Raw genomic sequence first — 22,729 nt, 5'->3', positions numbered from 1 at the left:
ACAACTAGTACATGTCAAGTATCTGAGGCCGGATTTGAACTCAGGTCCTCCTGACTCCAGGGCTGGTGCTCTATCCACTGCACCACCTAGCTGCCCCCGGGTACCCTTCTTATCAGGCTCTTTGGCCAGTTCCCAGCTGTACCTACCTGCACCCCCAGGGTCATGTGTTTTACTGCAGAATATTTCATTGCCTGTAGGTGCCAGGGTTTAGCTGGCTCATCCTTGGGCAGTGGGCATCCTCTATGTTTTTAACTGAGTTGTTCTGAGGGTCTGGGTACCTCTGTTTTGTCTTTGACTGCCCTGGGCTCCAAGCCCAGCAGAGAGAGCTGGGCCACCCACTCTGGCCAGGTGCCCCACTTTTCTGGGAGAATTCTAAACTGACATCTAGAGTGGATGGGCCCGCTTTAGAATGCCACCAACAGTGCAGCGGGGTGTGCCTGGCTTAAATTTGCCTGGTGTGATGTAAAACCTCCAGCTTTTGTCTTCATATTTCCTGTACCAGCAGTGTGCAGTAGGTTTTCATGTGGTCACCTATCCTTTGTGATTCTTCCTTGAAAAAGTGCTCACTAGGTGGCGCAGTGGATAGGGCACCCGCCCTGGAGTCAGGAGGGCCTGAGTTCAAATCCGGCCTCAGACACTTGACACTTACTAGCTGTGTGACCCCGAGCAAGTCACTTAACCCTAATTGCCTCACGCACACAAACAAGTGCTCACTATAGGGGGCAGGTAGGTGGTACAGTGGATAAAGCATTGCCCCTGGATTCAAGAGGACCTGAGTTTAAATCCAGCCTCAAACACTTGATACTTACTAGCTGTGTGACCATGGGCAAGTCACTTAACCTTCATTGCCCTACAAAAAACAAACAAAAACTGCTCCCTATTCTTTGACTTCATATCTCCTGGGGGAGTTTCTTGTGGTGGGTTAATTCCCATGGAATACAATGGCTGAACAGACTTGCTCATGTGAGGGGCAGCTCAGGTCCTCCTCTGCTCCAGAGGCTTTGGAGACTGAGCTAGACTCTGCATACTGTTATCCCCCCCCCCCCCACTGACCTCTATGGCCTTTCACTCCATGGCTCTCTGATTTCGGCCCACTTCAGTTGATAAAAATCTTGTTCACATACGTGGATTTCCAGTTTTTTGCAGTCCTTTACAGTGCTCAGTCCCTTGTCTAGAGAGCAAAGAAATACAAAATAGAGTTTAGGTTTTTTGGGGTGTGTATGTGTGTTCATGTGCCTTAACCACTCCCCACACTCACACTCACTCTCTCAAGTTGTAGATCTTGGACAGTTCCTCCTTCCTCTCGAACCCAAAGCTCAGGGATGCTGGGCCTGTCAGACTGCCACCCCACAATCCCCCAAGTGAGGGATGCACCCCCTTCTCTTCAGAGGAACTTGTCAGTGTGTACAATAAATGGATAGGAAGATGAAATCAACATCCAGGAAGGCAATGGGACTGAAATACAGGTAAAATTAAAAAAAAACAAAACCATTCACAGATTCCACTTTTGCTTTCATACGAACCTTGCTGGACTTATCATCTGCTGATTCCCTTGTAAAAAGGCTCTAGAAAAGAAACAGGCTTTGTTAGACCGCGTGACGCGGACATTCCTTTAGGGGAGGGGGGAAGGAGTGAGGGAGGAGCGAATGAGGCCTGGGAAGGGAGGAGCGAGTGGGGATTGACAGGGGTAGGAGGAGCAAATGAGGTAGGGGGAGGGAGGTGGGGTCTGGCTCAGGGCTCGCCCACGGAGGCAGGCCGAAGGGGGGGGAGGGGGAGGCAGAAGGGGCATGCGCACAAAGGGCCTGCTTCTCTCCCAACCGCCACAAGGGGTGGCCATGCAGCAGTCAGTGTGCTTGTTTTTTTCCAGAATGATCTGGCCCTTGGCTAGCCGGCGCCATTTTGGGGTGTTGTCCGCCCGCTCAAACCCACAATGAAGAGGACCTCCACCCGCTCCTTTCGAGCCTTGTCTTGCCCCAAGAGCAGTGTATGGCGGGGCCGGATTGCGGCTCAGCCCGACTAGCCAGGAAAGGCCTCTGCGTAGCCCTCTCCACGCTCCTATTGGCCAGGGGTCCCCCTTCCCTCCCGGTGTGGCTCCGGGTACCCCCCCAGCCCCCCGGCCGGTCACCTCCTTCCTACCTGGCTCCTTCTTCGTCCTCTGCAGAGTCGGGCGGTGCAGCGTTGCCACAGGCGCGGCCACCGGAGCTCGGCACATGGAGGACGGGCCTGTGATCGGACACGCCTCGCCGGGTATTGCGGATCTGTCCCTGCCACTGTGGGCTCAAGGATGGCCCAAGCAGGCTGGGTAGGTGGCGAATGGGGGCGGCAAGGGCCCTGAGGGGAGGAAGGGGACTGGGGGGGCAGGGATGGCGGTGGCGGCGGCGGCGGACCGCGGGACCGTGGCGGCGGCGGCGGATCATCGGTGACCCGATCTCCCAGTGCTACCGGCCTCTAGAGGCGGGATCGCTGCTGTGGAGGCCAGGGCAGGTAAGTGGGGGGGGGGGGGGTGCGTGGCCTGTGCCGCATCGTGGAACTCCGCAGCCTACCACCCAGCGACCTGCTGCACGGAGAACTCACTGCCCACTGCGGCAGACCCAACCCGATCAGGACTGACGTAGGCTCTGATGACGTTACTGAGCCCAGGGCGGGCTGGCGGGCTGGCGCCATAGGCATGCGCAGATCTGGATGGAAAATTCCAGCTGCCCCTCCGCCCGCCAGCCCGCCCTTGTGGAGGCCATTGCTCCCCTCCCCCACAGCCTATTGCGCTTAGCGCTCTAGGCCACCAGGGGCCACTGGTTGCATACCAGTGGAGCTGGCTCGCCATCCTTGGCTCTCTTGGCCCACGATTGCTCTTTTCTTTTTTAAAATGTTTATTAACTTTGGTTTTAAGAGTACCAGATGTAGGCGTGCTACATTTCCACCCTCTCCCCAATAATCAACAAACCAAATGGGTTTTACTCTTTGCAAAGGCAAAGATTCAAACCAGTGCCAGAAGGATCCAGAGATTAAAAGGAGCAAACCAATTTAGCCACAGTTCAAGTTGGCAGAATGCTCCCAACCTAAACCTAGGCAAACAGGAAAAGATCGAAAGTATTTACCAAGTCCCCGCTGTGTTCCAAGTACTTGGGGTAGAAAGGCAGAAGACAGGCCCTGACTTCAAGGAGTTCCCAGTCTAATGGGAAGACTATGCAAATAACTACATCAAGCCAATCTATATAGACGAGAAATTCGAGATAATTACTGAGAGGAAGCATTGGCATTAATGGGAATGGAGTGTCACTGCCTTGCTGAGTATATGTGGACGAGTAAGGCAAAGTGGGAGAGAGCCAGAGGGCCAAGGGTTTGAAACACCAGAAGATACATGAAGTGATAGGAAGCCCCTGAAGTCTATTCAATTGGGAGAATGACATGGTAACCCAGTGGTCAAATAAAAGATGAATTGAAGTAGGGAACTTCAATGTGAGAGAAACTGTAAAGATAAACTTGCCAGGCCTTGGCAATAGATTGTGGGGTGACAGAACGAAGAGGCGAGGATGACACCTAGGCTGGTGCACTTGATAGTAATAGGGAAGTGAGTTTGGGGAGAAAGAATGGACTCTGTTTTGGACACATTGAGTTGAAGAGGTTTATGGGAAAGCCAGTTCAAGATGTCCAGTAGGCAGTTGGAAAAGGGAGACTGGAGAGGTTCAAGTGACAGATTGCTCAGTGCCCCCTATCCTCCTTTGTTGACTCCAGGTTCCCCACTTTACTTTGAAACCCTTCCACATCATCCCCTACTCTCTCCTCTTTTGTTCCAGTGTCTGAGGGAGGGGTGTCTCTTTCAAATTAACTCAGACCATCTTTCTACCTGTCCCCTCCATTTATTATCTTCCTACCTCCTGGGAAACCTTGTTCCCTCAATTATCCCCTTTCTCCCTAATTTTGAACTTTTCCATATCTACTGATTCCTGCCAGGCTTGATTTCTTAGCCTGTGGTCTCCTTTAAGGTCATACTTCTGACAAGAACAGCTTAACTTACTAGCTCTACTCTCTCACCTCTGATTCATGTTTTAACTATTCGTAGTCTGGCTTCTGTCCCCACCACTCAACAAAACTTTCTCCCAGTCACCAATGATCTTTCTATAGCAATCGTGAATGCCATTTTCTCTGTCCTCAGTCTTGATTTCTCTGTACTGCCTTACCCTTTTGACTTCCTGTACAATTTCTCCTTCCTTGCTTATGGTGACCCTGGTCTCTCCTGGTTTTCCTCCCACCTGTCTGACTGTCCCTTCTTGGTCTCCTTTGCATTCTCTTCATCTTCTCCTTTAGGCCTCATCAGTATGACCTTTGACCCCACCCCACCCTCTCTTTCTTTCTCTTCTACATGTTTTCCCAATCGGAATCAATAAGCAGTGGTTGAGAGGCACTGGGGGCACAAAGACAAACCCGAGACAGTCCCTCCTCTTGGGGGCGAGGGCACATAAGGAGGCCCAGAATGCACACTGATTGATACAAAGCTATTTCAGAGAGCCAGGGTGAGGAAAGGTTTCCTGTGAACAGGTATCACCTATACTATGTTTTTTGTTTTTGTTGTTGTTGTTTTGGGGGTTTTTTTGGTGGGGCAATGAGGGTTAAGTGACTTGCCCAGGGTCTGTGTAAGCTAGTAAGTGTCAAGTGTCTGAGGCCAGATTTGAACTCAGGTCCTCCTGAATCCAGGGCTGGTGCTTTATCCACTGTGCCACCTAGCTGCCCCCTATGCTGTATTTTAAAAGAAACTAGGGATTCCACTAGGCAGAGGTGAGGAGGGAGATGGGCATATGGGGTACCCTATGCAAAGGTTTGGAAATGGTACACAAATATTTATGGGGACTAGTGAGTTAGGCCAATTTGGCCTGAGCACAGAGTGAATGATAGGGAGTAGCAAGGAGATATAAGGCAGCTAGGGGCGCCATGGAGAGCTGGGCCTGGAGTCAAGAAGACTTGAGTTCAAATCCATCATCAGACACTAGCTGTGTGAGCCTGAGCAAGTCACTTCACTTCTGTTTGCCTCAGTTTCCTCAACTGTCAATTGGGGATAATAGCACCTACTTCCCAGGGTGATTGGTAGAACCAAATGAGATCATATTTGTAAAGCACTTAGCAAAGTACCTGGTACATAGTAGACACTATAGAAACATTCCCTTCTCCTTCCCCTACTGAAGAGATAGGTTGGAAGCAGGGTTCCATGCAGGGTTTGATATGTCAAACATGAGAGATCAGATTTTGGCCTAGAGGCAGTAGGAAGCTATTGGAACTCCCTAAGTGGAAGAATAACTCAACAAGACCTCTATTTTGGCAATATCCAGTTGGCCACTGGAGGGTGAGGATGAGAGGGAACAGAGGCTAGCTGCAGGGAGACTAGTTAGAAGGCTATTGACCCTGGGCAAGTCACTTAACCCTCACTGCCCACCAAAAAAAAAAAAAAAGATTAAAAAGGGGCGGCTAGGTGGCGTAGTGGATAAAGCACCAGCCTTGGATTCAGGAGTACCTGAGTTCAAATCCAACCTCAGACACTTACTAGCTGTGTGACCCTGGGCAAGTCACTTAACCCTCACTGCCCACCAAAAAAAAAAGAAAAAAAAAAGAAGGCGGCTATCGAAATGTTTCAGGTGGGAAGGGATGAGGGCCTGCACCAATGTGGTGGCCTTGTGAGTCAAGAAGAGGGGATGGATTGGAGAAATGTTTTGGAGGTACCATTGATAAAACTTGGCCATTGATTAGCTTTCTATCCGGACTAAGAGAGATTGAAAAGGCAAGTATGACTCAGCTTGCAAGGCTGGATAATTGGGAAGATATCTTCACCAGAAAGAGGGAAGGTGGAAGTTAGGCAAGTCCCATGGGTTCATGTATTATACCTACACAGATGATTCCAAAATCTTTACATCCAAATGGAATCTCTCTCCTGACCTATTCTGTAGCATCACCAATGACCTACTGGACATCTCTCATGGGATCACAGATTTAAAGCTACAAAGGACCTTAGAGCTCATCAAGTCACAACATTCTCCTGGTTCTGCTCACTTCATTATATATCAGTTCATACAAGTCTTTCCAAGCCTTTCTGAAATCGTGCTGCTTGTCATTTTTTATAGCACAATAATATTCCATCACCACATACCACATCTTGTTCAGCCATTCCCCAAATGATGGGCATTCCTTTCATTTCCAATTCTTATCCACCACAAAAAGAGCTGCTAGAAATATTAAACTCATTCTTTTTTTTTTTCCAGGGCCATGGGGGTTAAGTGACTTGCCCAGGGTCACACAGCTACTAAGTGTCAAGTGTCTGAGGCCGGATTTGAACTCAGGTACTCCTGAATCCAGGGCCGGTACTTTATCCACTGTGCCACCTAGCTGCCCCCAAACTCATTCTTAATACACAGGACTGACCATGTTATTCTCCATATCACAAGCTTTTAATGGCTCCTCATTACCTAAAGGTTAAAAAGCAGAGTTCCTTAGCCTGCCCATTCAGGCCTCTCCCACCCACATTTCTAGCCTAATTTCATATTATTTCCTGTTAGAAATCTACATTCCAGTCAAAATGAACAACATGCTGAATTACCCACCTTTTCCATGCACTCACATATGCCAATTCCCATATTTTTGTAAGGTTCTTTTGCAAATCTAGCTCTCCAAGATCTTTTCTTTAAGATTTCACCTAGTTGCCAACTCCTCTGAAAAGTCTTCCCTAATAGTTGTCCATGAGAGCTCCTTGTTCAGTTTTTCTCATATTAACTGTCTTTGGGGACATTTGAATTTCCACCCACACCCCTTCCTCCCCATTCCAGCAATAGAATGTAGGCTCTTTGACAGCCAGGATTCCTCTTTGTCTTGTGTCCTCAGGGCTTTGCATACTATATGTAGGCATTTAGTAAATGCTTGTTGAATCTCTCAGTTTGTTCACCATGTAGTCTACATAGGAGAGAACTGAGGCCCAGAGTTGCAAGGAGTCCAGGGATGATCTCAAGATTATCTTATTTTAGGAGCTGGGAAGGGCCCTCGTCCAGGCCTCTAGGGAGCCTGTTGACCAGGAAGGTTAATGGAAGGAGGTCTTGGCAGAGAATGGAATTCCATGTTGGCTCCTGCCGAGTAGGGCCAGAGATCCTTTGAATCCAAGGGTCACCAGAGGAAGAATTCCCTTGCCCTTGCTTCTCACATGGGCACTTGGCTACCCCAAATATACAAGGGACAAGTTTTGTTGTGGCCTTACTCTGTTTATGTTTCTGTCACTGCCAGGTAAAAGGGAAGCTGACCCCTATCTTAGAGAAGAATGTGTTTTGATTTTTTTTTTTTTTGCAGGGCAGTGAGGGTTAAGTGACTTGCCCAGGGTCATACAGCTAGTAAGTGTTAAGTGTCTGATGTCGAATTTGAACTCAGGTCCTCCTGAATCCAGGGCCAGTGCTTTTATTTGTTTAATTTCAACATCTGAGATTGAGATCAAGCTTTAAGATCTTTCCTTCTTTTCCTGATAACTTGGTTAATGTACATTTTTGGGAGTAATCCATTTCCTTTAAATTCTTGATTTTGTGAACATTGAGTTCTGCAAAAATAGGTACTGATAATATTATTTTCTCTTGCTTGTGAATTCACCTTTTTCATTTTGTTTTCCAGGTGCAGGACAGCTACTTATTTTGTCTACTACAAAAAGGACACTTAAAATTCATAAGCATGCATTGACCAAGACTTGACACATGAAACAGTAACTCACAACGTGAAACAATAACTCCCAATCCCTGCAAGGATAGGACATAAAACAAGAAAAGAACAAAAGCTTTGCAATGTGGCTGAACTGCTAGCGGCTGGTTATCAAAGCCTCCCCTCCTGCCTCCCGGACACAAAGTAGCTGGTAAGCCTGAAAATAGCTCTGTCAGAGCTGCTTAGGGGCAAAGAAGCCATGTGCCACCAGCAGCAGGCTGGGGAGGAGCCCCTCCCTCCTCTGAGTCCAAAGCCACCCATTCTGAAGAGAGGTCGTCGGCACTAATTCATTAAGCATCTGCTCTCTACCAGGCACTGGGGATAAACAGAAACACAAAAGATAGGGTCCCTTTCCTCAAAAAGCTGCCAGTCTATTGGGAGAGACAACAAGCAAACACCAGGGGTGTGGGGGTGTGTGTGGGGGGGTGTAAGTGTGTATAACCAAGTAGATAAAGGTGATCTGAAAGGGTAAGGCCTGAACAGTGGAGGAGCAATGGAACTGAGTCTTGAAGGACATGGAAGTGAGAGATGACAGCATTTCAGGCATGTCTGTGCAAAGGCATAGAGATGGATCACAGAATAGTGTGGTGGGGGAAACCTCATAAGAACGAGGAAAAGGTAGAAAATAGCCAGGCTATGAAGAGGCCTGAATGCCAGAGGAATTTATATTTGATCCTGGAGGTCATAGGGAGCCACTGAATGGAGTGGGGAGAGGCTTGTACGATGACCTGTTATTTGGCTAATGGGAGGGTTGTGACTATCAGAAGAGAAAAGAGGACATATAGGAGAGATTTTTGTGAAGGTTAAATTGATAGGCCTTGACAACAGATTGGCTATGGGGGCTGAGTGAGAATGAAGAGTTGAAGCTTGTGAGCTTCAGTGGCTTTAAGGATGGTGATGAGCATTACAGTAATAAGAAAGGTGGAAGGGACTAGACTTTGAAGGGAAAGCTGAATAGTTCTGTTTGGAATGTTTAGGGAACATCCAGTTCAAGATGTCCAAGAAGCAGCTGGAGATGTACTACAGAGGAAATGCACATACTCATTTCTTTTGGGGGGGGGGCGGTGTGGCAGTTGGGGTTAAGTGACTTACTCGCCCAGGGTCACACAGCTAGTAAGTGCCAAGTGTCTGAGGCCAGATTTGAACTCAGGTCCTCCTGAAATCAGGGCCAGTGTTTTATCCACTCTGCCACCTAGCTATTCCAAAATGCTCATTTTTTTAAATAAAGTATTTTATTTTTTTCCCGTTACATGTAAAGATAGTTCTCAACTTTTGTTTATACAAGCTTTCCGGTTTCAGATTTTTCTCCCTCCCCCCTTCCCTAGACAGTAGGTAATCTGATATAGGTTTTATATATATATATATATACACACACACACACACACACACACACACACACAATAACATTAAACATATTTCTGCATTAGTCATGTTATAAGAGAAAAATCAGAGCAATGAGGAAAAACCTCAAAATAGAAAAACAACAGCACCAAAACCAAAAGAAATAGTATGGTTCAATCAGCATCTATACTCTGCAGTTCTTTTTTTTTTTTTCTTGGATTTGGAGATCCCTTCTCTCATGAGTTCCCTGGAACTCTTCTGTACCATTGCATTGGTGAGAAGAATCTAGTCCATCACAGTAGGTCAACACTCAGTGTCGATGATACTGTGTACAATGTTCTTCTGGTTCTGCTCATCTCACTCAGCATCAGCTCATGTAAGACCCTCCAGGTTTCTCTGAACTCCTCCTAACATGCTCATTTTTTTAAAAAAATTTGGATCATTTTCTAATTCTCTCCTTCCCTCTCCCTCACCTCATCTTTACATCACCTTTGAACAGGTTAGCTAAGGTTTGTGGGTTATGATACTCTTATGAAGGAAAAATACCTCATTTGGTTCATTCTTAGGTTTATCATATCTGTCATTTTTGGTTTTCCATTCTATCTATTTCTTTTTCCAGTTTTTAAGATTGCTATTTTAAAATGATGTGTTTGGTTTATTAAATTGCTCTTTTCTGATTTGCCAATGAACATATCTTTTCTGAAGAGTTTCCTGTAAAGACTTTTTCATTATTTTCTTTTACTTTTATTTCATCGATAATTGTGTCAGTAGCCCTGGATCATGTAGGCTCATGTAGTTTTCCTGCTCCTAATTTCCCCCTCATGAGAGGGATTGGCTAAGTTTTGCCTATCTGCACTGCAGCATTTCTAACAGATCTTGTACGGGGTATCAGTGTGCCTTTTTGGTGCCAGGTTTCAAAAGTGCTGATCTATGAACCAGTGTGCAAAATAAAACAAATCCAGAGGTTTGAAGGAGACATGCTCCATTTGTGAAAAGAGCTCACAACCTCCTGAGCCCTGATTACAAAGAGGCCTGGCTCTGAATGCCTTTTAAAAAAAAAAATAAGTAGAGGCAGTGATGTTACTTACAAACCCTTCTTGAAAATGAGGAAAGGTGGGGGGCACTTAGGTGGCACAGTGGATAGATAGATAGTGGCCCTGGATTCAGGAGGACCTGAGTTCAAATCCAGCCTCAGACAATTGACACTTACTAGCTGTGTGACCCTGGGCAAGTCACTTAACCCCCATTGCCCCGCCCAAAAAAAAATGAGGAAAGGTGATGCTGAGTGAGATGAGCAGAACCAGGAGAACATTGTATCAACAACATTGTGTGTTAAAAAAACAAAACAAAAAATGAGAGAGTCACAAGCCTCCTCAACGAATCAGTAACTGATATGACAAACACTTTATCAAGTGTTTCTAGCTTTGGGGCTTATGAGGGGAGACAATGTGAGGGGAAAATGGGGAAGATGGACACAACTTGACAGAACCAGAGGGTGTAATCCCCTTTGATAAGTAGACCTTATAGATAAAAGGGACAAAGGGAAAAAAGTACAACAGTAAAATAGAAATCTCATCCCTCTGACTCTTTGGAAACATCTGATGGTCTCAGAGCAATTCTTCTTTGGTTCAGGTCACCTGTAGAAATGTTCTTCTCTGCCAATAACCAGATCAGATAATGAAAGTTAGCTCAAACCTTATGTTTCTATTATTGGAGAATCAAATTTGGAGGGGTTTTTTTTGGGGGGGGTGAGGCAATTGGGGTTAAGTGACTTGCTTAGGGTCACACAGCTAGTAAGTGTTAAGTGTCTGAGGCTGGATTTGAACCCAGGTCCTCCTGACTTCAGGGCCGGTGCTCTATCCACTGCGCCACCTAGCTGCCCCAAATTTGGAAATTTTTAGACCAGAAAATTTCTATTTATAGGTTGGCCAGTTGTCATGTTGAGATACACACACACACACACACACACACACACACACACACACACACACGTATGTATATATGAAACTCAGATAAAAACAGAAAGTTAGAACCCAATTTTTATATTTAGCATTATTCATTCCCCCATTAGGAGGATGAGATTCCACTAAGAAATTAATAACAGAACACTTTTCCCCCCAGTTATTTTTTTAATTGCTTTTATTTAATTAAAAAATTTAAGGGGGCAGCTAGGTGGCGCAGTAGATAGAGCACCGGCCCTGGAGTCAGAAGTACCTGAGTTCAAATCCGGCCTCAGATGCTTGACACTTACTAGCTGTGTGACCTTAGGCAAGTCACTTAACCCCAATTGGCTCATTAAAAAAATTTAAAAAAAAATTTAAGGATATCTTTTGCTTATATAACATCTTCATTTCCAAATCCCTTTCCTTTTCCCCCAAGTCATCTTTTATTTTTTCTCAATCTTAATAGTATTTTATTTTTTTCTATTTACATGTAAAGATAGTTTTCAACATTCATTTTTGTAAGACTTTGAATTCCAAATTTTTCTCCCTCCTTCCCTTCCCTCCCTCCTTCCCTTCCCTCCCTCCTCTCCAAGACAGCAACCAATCTGATATAGGTTATATATGTAACATGTTAAACATTTCCACATTAGTCATGTTGTAAAAGAAGAATCAGAACAAAAGGGAAGGGGCCAGCTAGGTGGCCCAGTGGATAAATCACTGGCCCTGGATTCAGGAGAACCTGAGTTCAAATCCAGCCTCATCATCAATTCGTGTAAGTCTTTCCAGGTTTCTCTGAACTCCTCCTGCTTATCATTTCTTACAGCACAATAGTATTCCATTCCGTTCATATACCACAACTTGTCCAGCCATTCCCCAATTGATGGGCATCCCCTCAATTTCCAGTTCTTTCCAATTCCAACACAAAAACAGCTGCTATCTATATTTTTGTACATGTGGGTCCTTTTCCCATTGTTATGATCTCTTTGGGATCCAGTAGTGGTATTGCTGGGTCAAAGAATATGCTCAGTTTTATAGCCCTTTGGACATAGCAGATCAGTTTTTGTTTTTTGTTTTTTAAGTGAGGCAGTTGGGGTTAAGTGACTTGCCCAGGGTCACACAGCTAGTAAGTGTTAAGTGTCTGAGGCCAGATTTGAACTCAGGTACTCCTGACTCCAGGGCTGGTGCTCTATCCGCTGCGCCATCTAGCTGCCCCCAGAACAGTTTTTTACAAAAGATGGACTCTAATGCAAAAATGAATTCATTTAGAAGTTTCCAGCTTCAATTTTAACAAAAGATTTTGGGATGGGATGTATAAATAAATTGAGTAATCAACTTTAAAACAGTATATATCAAGTAAGTTATTTATAATAAAACATTTTCAACTTTTAGCCATGTTCAAATGAATAACCCCTAACAGAAGTTGATGTCTCTTTAAGGCATTTACAAGATTAAACCACAATCCATTCTTCTTCTAAGATACTAATAGTGATATTCCTTTCCTTAACCAAACTGAGACAGTTATGATATTCACTAAATAAGAGAATCAAATCCTGGTTTCATAGATCTTTGCATCATTTGCCTAATTATCTCCATGCCATTGTGAGAAATTAAAGGACCTTAACTTACACAGAAATATATATATAACTAGTAACAGAGGACAAGGGTAAATACCTTGTTTGGAATATAAAAAGGACTACAATTCTAGGCCAAATAGCTCAAATCTTATACCTGCATCTTATTATAGTAACTCAGATATGCTCCAATATTAGATAAAGAATTAATATTGTATTCATACTGATCACCTAACATGATTATGGAAATCTGCTATAAAAGAATAATAGGGAGGGGCAGCTAGGTGGCGCAGTGGATAGAGCAGCGGCCCTGGAGTCAGGAGGACCTGAGTTCAAATCTGACATCAGACACTTAACACTTACTAGCTGTGTGACCCTGGGCAAGTCACTTAACCTCACTTGCCTCACTAAAAAAAAAAAAAAAGAATAATAGGGACATAATTATTGAGGGAATATATATGAGGGAATAATGCTTCCCTAATTTCATGTCAATTCCAGGCAAAAGATATGTAGACAGCCAATTGCATTGAGCCATGCTTAAAATCAGCCAGGCAGGATGTTTTCCATTCAAGAGGAAATATCATATTGAGGAAATTAAGTCAGGAGAATCCTACTCTGCCCCATGGCAAGAGTTGTTCTCCCACCCTTTCCCATGAGAACTCTATCTGCACTTCATGGGGTTTACCCTTGAGGTTACTGGCAACATCAATTCATTGGCTCAATAGCATTCCTTGATGGTCTCACCTGGAGTCAGACTCAATAATATCAGTTATAGTCCCATAAGGTCTTAAATAGCAAGTTCCAATAATCAGAGCTTCTGGTGGATTCAGCTCTCAAGGATCACATATCCTAGATAACAAATACTGACTGTAGTTTCACATTGGAAACAGTAAGAGATTCATTACAGAAAAATCACAACTTTTTTTTTTTTAAGTGAGGCAGTTGGGGTTAAGTGACTTGCCCAGGGTCACACAGCTAGTAAGTGTTAAGTGTCTGAGGCCGGATTTGAACCCAGGTCCTCCTGACTCCAGGGCTGGTGCTCTATCCACTGTGCCACCTAGCTGCCCCACAACTTTTCTTGATGTAACTAATACTCATGGTAAGTAGATGCTCCAAGTTCAAAATTACACAGATGCTTTTGATTTAAGATGCTTAATAACAAACAACAAAAGACTTGGGATGGGATGTGCAAGTATGATAATCCTCAATTGTATACAGAGAACAGATTACATGAAACATCCTATGGTAAAACATGTTCAGTTATTAACCACGTTCCAATGAACATAAACACAGACTATTCTCAGAATTCTTTTAAACAATGGGAACATCTTTAAGATGACTTTTAAGTAGTTTGCATGCATTTGTACACATTCTAATTCTAGATTAAATAACAAATATAAGTAAAATCAGATTTCCCATGAAGTTGACACAAGCTAGCTCTTCACTAACATAACTGACTGTACAAAAAGAAGTTCCTGACTTTAACCTCACAACTTTAATAGAGTCACATCTTTGTTTCACAAGCTTCTCTACCTTTCCTTAATTATACCCATATCATTCTGAAAGAATGAAATACTTTAGGAATTGACCTTTTGCTTAGGCCATGGAATGACAACAAATTCAGATCAAAATAGCAAGACGTTCCCACTTGCAGCATATTACAATAATTAAGATGCCTCGATGTTAATCCAATAACTAATAAATTCAATTTTGCAATAACAAACTTCCACTGTTTGTCTACCCTGATAATAGAAATTTGCTATGAGAGTTATAAGCAGGGACATGGTTAAAAAAAACAGTGTCAAGTCCTACACCACTAGCATATGGAACCAGGTAGACAGATTTCTTGTATAGGAAAATAAGAAGAGTCCAACCTTAGCTTTCGCGAGGTAACCTCCCTACCTTATTTCCAGGGACAGATATTCACTAGCCTTAGATCTCAGATATCACTTTCATTGATCTGCTAAGTGCTGACTTTTTTTAAAGCATCTATTTAAGGGTGCTCCAAGGACACAACAAACCTAAAAATGAAGCTCCAAAAAGAATATTAAGGGTCCCCCAAAAGGCTTTCTCCATAAAGTCTCACGAATCACAGTGGATCTGGACACAGCTGTTTAATACCATCAAATTATTGCAATAAATTGGCTTAGAAATACAATTTAACAGGCCTTCTAAAACAAAACCAAAAAGTTTTTATAAAAGATTTTGTAACTTAAACATTCCTTCCAAAAGTATTTCCCTTTCTTAAAAACAGCTTCAGGGTAGGAGGAGCCAAGGTGAGGGGAGCTTCCACCTTTCCACTGCCACTCTCCAGGGCTGTGTGAGACAGCAGCCTAGCAGCATCCAAATGGCACGGCGAGGGAAGCTGATCGTGGTGATCAGAGACGAGGACACCATCACCGGTTTCCTGCTTGGCATCGGAGAGCTCAATAAGCACTGCCACCCGAACTTCCTGGTGGTGGAGAAGGACACGACCATCAATGAAATCGAGGACACCTTCCGGCAGTTTCTACATCGGGATGACATTGATTGATATCATCCTTATCAACCAATATATTGCTGAAATTGTACAGCATGCACGCTCAATACCTGCTGTTCTGGAGATGCCCTATGATGCAGCCAAGGACTCCATCCTGCGTCGCGCCCGAGGCATGTTCACTGCTGAAGATCTTCCCTAAGGGCCACCCCATATCACTCTTCCCTACATATGCCACATTCCTCTACTGAAATGAAAGGGGGAGGGCTCATGGGATTTGCTATTTATTGGGCCCTAAGACAGAATGAAGACTGAAAAAGATAAAGCCCAGCTCCTCTAATGTATCCCTCTTCTTCCGTTTCCTCTTCCTTCTCCTGGTTGATCTTGTGCTGTCTTTGTCTTATGTGGATGATAAATTAAAATTTATTTCCCCAGGTGTCTTGTGGGGGGGGGGGCTTGGGGAAAAAAAAACAGCTTCAAATTTATCCAGTTGTTAAAAAGATAATAAACTGGGGGCAGCTAGGTGGAGCAGTGGATAAAGCACTGGCACTAGATCCAGGAGGACCTGAATTCAAATCTGGCCTCAGACACTTGGTACTTACTAGCTGTGTGACCCTGGGCAAGTCACTTAACCCTCATTGCCTTGCCAAAAAAAAAAAAGATAAACTTTCATGAAGTAAATTAGCTAGAAACCTCTTAACTTACAGATATCTCTCCTATTCAACCTTAAAGCAAAAATAAATCTTTAAAATTGGAATTTATCAAAACTAAGTTTATGTAAATTGTCTTTTAAGTATCATAAATAAATCCCAGGGGCAGCTAGGTGGCACAGTGGGTAGAGCACTGGCCCTGGATTCAGGAGGATCTGAGTTCAAATCCGGCCTCAGACACTTAACACTTACTAGCTGTGTGACCCTAGGCAAGTCACTTAACCCCAATTACCTCACCAAAAAATAAATAAATAAATCCCAAAGGTCTAAAAAAACAAAATAAATTCCTAAAAATCACAAATTCTTAAGTTAACTTTGAGTTATTTGCTATGGGGAAGAAATTTAGTTTTTCTAAGCCAAATATATATATATATATACATATATACATATATATATATGCACATATATACACGCACACATATATATATACACACACATACATACATACCCAATTAAATTAACCTTATGACAATAAAAAAGTTCACTAGGCCTTTAAAAATTCACTCAAATTTTTTTTCTTCCTTTTGTCTTAAAATATGTTACTAGACAGGATTAATGCAGAAATAGGATTAATGTTAAGTGTATATATATGTCTGTGTATATATCTATATATGTATATGTATAGAGATATATAGACATAACCTATATCAGATTACCTGCTGTCTAGGGGAGGGGGGAGGGAGGGAGAAAAATCTGAAATTGTAAAGCTTGTATAAACAAAAGATGAGAACTATCTTTACATGTAACAGATAAAATAAAATACCTTATACATTAAAAAAAATATGTTACTAGAAATCAAGAAAAATAATTATATTCTGGAATCCCACATAGATAATGAATATATGATAATTCACTTAAACCCCTAGAAAAATAGCACTGAAGACATCCCCAAAAAGAGAAAAAGACCTATTTGTTTTTCTTTCTTTTTTTTTTTTTTAGTGAGGCAATTGGGGTGAAGTGACTTGCCCAGGGTCACACAGCTAGTAAGTGTTAAGTGTCTGAGGCCGGATTTGAACTCAGGTACTCCTGACTCCAGGGCCGGTGCGCCATCCACTGTGCCACCTAGCTGCCCCGAAAAAGACCTATTTGTACAAAAATATACATAGTAGATCTTTTTCTTTTTTCTTTTTTTGGTGGGGCAAAGAGGGTTAAGTGACTTGCTCAGGGTCACACAGCTAGTAAGTGTCAAGTGTCTGAGGCTGGATTTGAATTAAGGTTCTCCTGAATCCAGGGCTGGTGCTTTATCCACTGTGCCACCTAGCTACCCCTATAGCAGCTCTTTTTGAGGTGGCTAAGAATTGGAAATCAAAGGAATGCCCATCAATTGGGAAATGGATAAACAAGCTGTGGTATATGGTGGTGATGGAATATTATTGTGCTATTAAGAAATGACAAGCAGAATGATTTCAGAAAGTCCTGGAAGGACTTGTGTGAACCGATGTAGAGTGAAGTGAGCAGAACCAAGAGAATGTGCACAGAGATAGCAATATTGTTCGCCAAAAATTGTGAATGACCTAACACAATACAATGATCCAATACAATCCCAAAGGACTAATGATGAAGCATACTATCCACCTCCAAAGAAAGAACTGATATTGATGGAACAGACTGAAGCAGGCTGTTTTTCACTTTCATTTTTTTCTTTTAATCAAGTTTTCTTGTACAAATTGACAAATATGGTAATGTTTTACATAATTGCACCTGCATAACCCATATCTGACTGTTTGCCACCTCAGGGAGGGGTTAGGGGAGGGAGGGAAAGAGGGAGAAAAATTGAAACTCAAAACTATAAATAAAAATGTTTATTAAAAGAAATAGTACTGACCAATTGTTGTAAACCTCCAGATGAACACGCACACATATGTATATATTTCTATCTCTATCTCTGTATCTCTCTCTTTTTTTTCTTTTTCTTTTTTTTTTTTTTGTGAGGCAATTGGAGTTAAGGGCCAGTGCTCTATCCACTGTGCCACCTAGCTGCCCCTGTATCTCTTTATGTATCTAAGTATGCATGTATCTATGTATTTATCTATTATCTATCTATATCTATGAAACCTTAGATGAAACTCACTCTACATCATAAGCAGGCTTGAAAATTATACCCCATTTTGTTCAAGGATTCCTGTTTATTCAGTAGGAATTCCACAACACAGAAAACTCTTGCACAGAGTCGATAAGAACGTATGACTAGATGGTTCTAAGAATCATTGTAAGTTTACAAAAGAAATTTTCTGAGGTCTTTTCTTTGTACAATTACAATTTTACTATTTACTATTTATTCATTTATTTATTTGCTTGTTTATTGTTTATTTCTTTATTTAGTACTTGATAGGTTTTAACATTATAACAGTAACTCCAAATAATTTAGCAATCTCATAATTTTCATAAGTGATAGCCAAATAATTTTAGGTGAAATTTCCTCTTAAATATAGGCAAAACTGGAAGTTTTGTACTTCAGAATATTACAGCACATGGTCAGCAGGACTGATAAAATAACCTAACAGTTTACTAACCCATTTTTTTCTTTTAACAATACAATTCTTAATCTAACACCATCTAAATTATGAGAAGTCTGATAGTTTAACAGATTACACAATATAAGAAAATTTAGAAACATAACAATACCATAAATAATATGTATTTGAAACTTGAAACAAAACCTATTACCAATACTTTATTTACCATTAACAATCAGGTGGCCTCAATTCAGGTGAATGTGCTTCCAAAGTACCTTACAAAGAAATTCATCTCATCACCATTGACATTGTATACTGGTCACATCTAAAAACCCATATAAAGTTATCAAGTATGAAACAATTACATTTAATTAAAGAAATAATAAATAATAAAACAGCATTCATATGTTAAGAAATGTATTAAGTATTTTATTAAAATCATGTGATCCTAACAATGACCCTGGGAGGTAGGTGCTATTATTATCCCCTTACAGAACAGTAAACTGAGGGAAATAGACATAAAGTAACTTGCTTGGGGCCGCACAGCTAATACATTTCTTTTTTTTTTTTCTTTTTTGTGTGTGTGTGTGAGGCAATTGGGGTTAAGTGACTTGCCCAGAGTCACACAGCTAGTAAGTGTTAAGTGTCTGAGGCCGGATTTGAACTCAGGTCCTCCTGAATCCAGGGCTGGTGCTCTACCCACTGTGCCACCTAGCTGCCCCTAATACATTTCTTAATATCAAATAACAATTGTCTTTTGTGTTAGATTCTAATTTACCATAATTATCCTGATAGCAGAACTTACTCAGACCACATTCTTATTTCCTTCAGAACAGATTTTGGCTTAAATCCAGCATTGCTAATGGTAACATTTCAATTTCCTAGACCCAGTACTCTTTTTAAAACATTTAATAGTATCCGGGGCAGCTAGGTGGCGCAGTGGATAAAGCACCAGCCCTGGATTCAGGACAACCTGAGTTCAAATCCGACCGCAGAGGCTTGACACTTATTAGCTGTGTGACCCTGGGCAAGTCACTTAACCCTCATTGCCCTGCAAAAACAAACAAAAAATTTAATGGTATTTTTTCCAATTACATGTAAAGATAGTTTTCAACATTCATTTTTGTAAGACTTTGAGTTCCAAATTTTTCTCCTTCCCTCCCCCCTCCCCAAGACAACAACCAATTTGATATAGGTTATATATGTACAATCATGTTAAACATATTTCCACATTAGTCATGTTGTGAAAGAAGAATCAGAACTAAAGGAAAAACTACAAGAAAGGAAAACAAAAACAAAAAAAACCTGTGAAAATAGTATGTTTCAATCTGCATTCAGACTCCATCAGTTCTTTTTCTGGATGTGGAGAGCATTTTCCATCATGAGTCCTTTGGAATTGTCTTGGAATTGTCTTGCTGAGAAGAACTAAATCTGTCACAGTTGATCATAGTACAATATTGCTGTTACTATGTACAATAGTACATAGCTCAACCTTCAGATACTGAAGTTTTGAAATAAGGGCAAAAGAAAATGGGTAAATCTGAATCTCCAGGGGGCAGCTAGGTGGCGCAGTGGATGAAGCACCAGCCCTGAAGTCAAGAGGACCCGAGTTCAAATCCAGTCTCAGCCACTTAACACTTACTAGCTGTGTGACCCTGGGCAAGTCACTTAACCTAGGTCTAGGTTCTTGAAGATACTAATAAACTTTGAACAAAAGGGCTCAAGTGGACCAATGTGCCACCCCCGTAGTTCATCAGCGTGAGTTGTTAGTGGTTTTCAGTTTTGAATTTACTTAATAGATGCTTCCATATCTTGATGGCAGAGGAAGAAAGAGAGAAGGCTGGATTTGACATCTTAGGAAGCACCCCCCAATTTTGAACAATTTATGGGAGTGTTGGTAGACCTGGATGAACTCATTTTCTTTGGAAAGATACTAGAAGAAGATGGGGAAAGACTCGTCTGTTGGGCCAGCTACTTAATTGTCTCTGTCAGGTACACAGTAGATCTCAATCTGGAGTAAGCACTGATCCAAAAAAGAGAATCGCCCAAAGAGCCTTTGCAAATTAGGAAATTGTCTAGGATTCCAAAGAAGAATCCAGTTGTTGTCTAACCTCTCAGCACTCTCTTAAGCCAAAGGCAGAAAGACAACAAAGGTCAGTTTAGTTTAAACTCTAAGACAACAACTGGGAAGGTGGGAGGTGGGGAGGGTCTAGGGGGAGAGTGACTTCTGTCTCAGACATGGTGACTTTCAGATGTCTCCCAGACATCCAGGTGGAGATGTCTGGGAGGCCATTGGAGTTGGGAGATGGGTGGTCAGCAGAGACACTGGGGCAGGAAAGGGAGATCTAAGAATCCTCAGCATAGAGATCCCCTAGTGAAAGAGATCCCCTGCTGAAGGAGTCTAGAGGGGGAGGAGCACAGGGCCCAGGGCAGAGCATTTTAAGTCTGTGACCTCTCTGGTATGTTACATCTTCAGTCTTTTGGAATTGTAACATTGTTTTTGTTTCTTTTTTTCACCAGTCTATATTCTCTTCTTCCCATTCTCTACTACACCCTTTAAGAAGAAAGAAAAACAAAAGCCTTATTATTGTGTACATTGTTGTCTTGTCTATACTCTCTCTACTCTGCCTCATATAAATCTTTTGTTATTTTGTTGTTGTTTTTTCAGTCATGTCCAACTCTTCACGACCCCATTTGGGGTTTTCTTGGCAGAGATACTGGAATGGTTTGCCATTTCCTTCTCTGCCTTGTTTTACAGATGAGGAAACTGAGGCAGACAGGTGAAGTGACTTGTCCAGGGTCACACAGCTAGCGCCTGGCACTCTAGTCACTGCAGCACCCCGGGCAAGTCACTTCATCCTGCTGCCCCCTGAATTGGATTGAAGTGAGGCCAGTTGCACAGTCATGAGCCTCACTCTCTTCCAGAGTCATCAAAGTCCAGTGGCAAGACAAAGGTCAAGAAGACTGGTGATGGCCCAGGATTCAGGGGCTGACCTTGGCATCTCTGATGTCCAACCAAGCTCCAAGTGCTCCCCAGCCCCTGCTTCAGTCGCCTTCCTCAATGGAACAAACTGTTCTCATTCACTCATTCCACCAGGAGAAGTTTTCACATGCTTGGGGGAGACACCCCTCCTAACTCACCAGTGGGTTTGAGGCCTGTCCTTGCCCTCAAACTGGTTTAGCCTGTCTGCCAGGACGTTTTACTGGGGTGTGACCACTGCACATACTACAGCTTCTTGGAACCACAGGCAAGAGTTGGGTGAATCAGGTGGACACCAAAGGTTACCAGAGGGGCTTGTCCTCCCTAAACACCCCATACCCCTTACAGAAATAATCTTTTTTTTTTTTTTTGCAGGGCAATGGGGGTTAAGTGACTTGCCCATGGTCAACACAGCTAGTAAGTGTCAAGTGTCTGAGGCCGGATTTGAACTCAGGTACTCCTGAATCCAGGGCCGGTGCTTTATCCACTGCGCCACCTAGCCGACCCCCCAGAAATAATCTTAAAGCACAAGCTCGGAGGCTTGGCTATCCTGCCTCCTGTCCCAGTCCTACTGAGCTAACAGATCTGACTTGGCTCCCCATTGCCACAACTCCTCAGCTTGGCACTTTGAGCCCCCTCTATAGTCTGGCTCCACCCTGCCTTATAGCAGCCCTTGCTTACAAGCTTTTCTTCAAAGTTTGGCACCTGGCCCACCCCAGAGGGTGTATGTAGATGAGGAGGTGGTACAGAGGGATCAGTACCCCAGAGGGGAGAATGTAGACAGACTAAAATACCCCTAGGGACGATGTAGATGGGTTTCATATTCTGTGAGGAATAGTAGCATTGCTTTTTAGTCCCCTCAGACTTTTCCTGACCCCATCTGGGGTTTTCTTGGCAAAGGTACTAGAGTGGTTTGCCATTTCCTTCTCTGGCTTATTTTACAAATGAGGAAACTGAGGCAAACCGGGTGAAATGACTTGTCCAGGGTCACACAGCTAGTTAAGTGACTGAAGCCAAATGTGAACTCGGGTCTTCCTGACTCTGGGCCTGGTGCTCTGTGCACACAACAGGGACAGTGTAGATTTGATCTTTTGTGAGGGATGGAGTTGGCTAAAACCTTACAGGGAAGTGTAGACAGGCTACATCTGGCACAGGTCTGTGTAGAGGAGTTAATATGACACGAGGACTGTATAGATAAGATGCCCCTTACTGTGGAGGGGGGAAGGGGAGGCGGTGACCGACGGCCCAGCCAGGTGGGCCCCTCCCTCCCTCGGGAGTCAGGTGTGGCCCCGCCCTGGACCCAGGGAGGTGGGGAGGGCCGATCGGCCAGGTGCGTCCCTCCCTCCGAAGCTAGGTGTGGCCCAGCCCTGGCCCGGTGCAGACCCGGGCTAGGCCAGGAGCCTGGCCACCTAGGTTCTCGGAGGGGAATCGGGTGCGTGTGCACGGCCGGGTCGGGCCAGCCCAAGGGCTGCTCCCGCAGATGGCCCTACGGGGCCCGGCCCGAGAACCCCGGCTCCCTGGGAGGCGGCCTCTGCCAAC

The 22,729-nt window shown here is 43.4% G+C and overlaps 1 pseudogene; it reads left to right on the top strand.

Annotated features, from left to right (window-relative positions):
- Positions 1-2,165: 2,165 nt before the first annotated feature.
- LOC122733404 lies at positions 2,166-16,349 on the top strand (annotated as a pseudogene).
- Positions 16,350-22,729: the final 6,380 nt, after the last annotated feature.

This window comes from Dromiciops gliroides, chromosome X, assembly GCF_019393635.1.
Source record: "Dromiciops gliroides isolate mDroGli1 chromosome X, mDroGli1.pri, whole genome shotgun sequence".
Taxonomy (NCBI): Eukaryota; Metazoa; Chordata; class Mammalia; order Microbiotheria; family Microbiotheriidae; genus Dromiciops; species Dromiciops gliroides.
The sequence above is the reverse complement of the archived record's forward strand: the minus strand, read 5'-3'. Positions and strand labels throughout refer to the sequence as shown.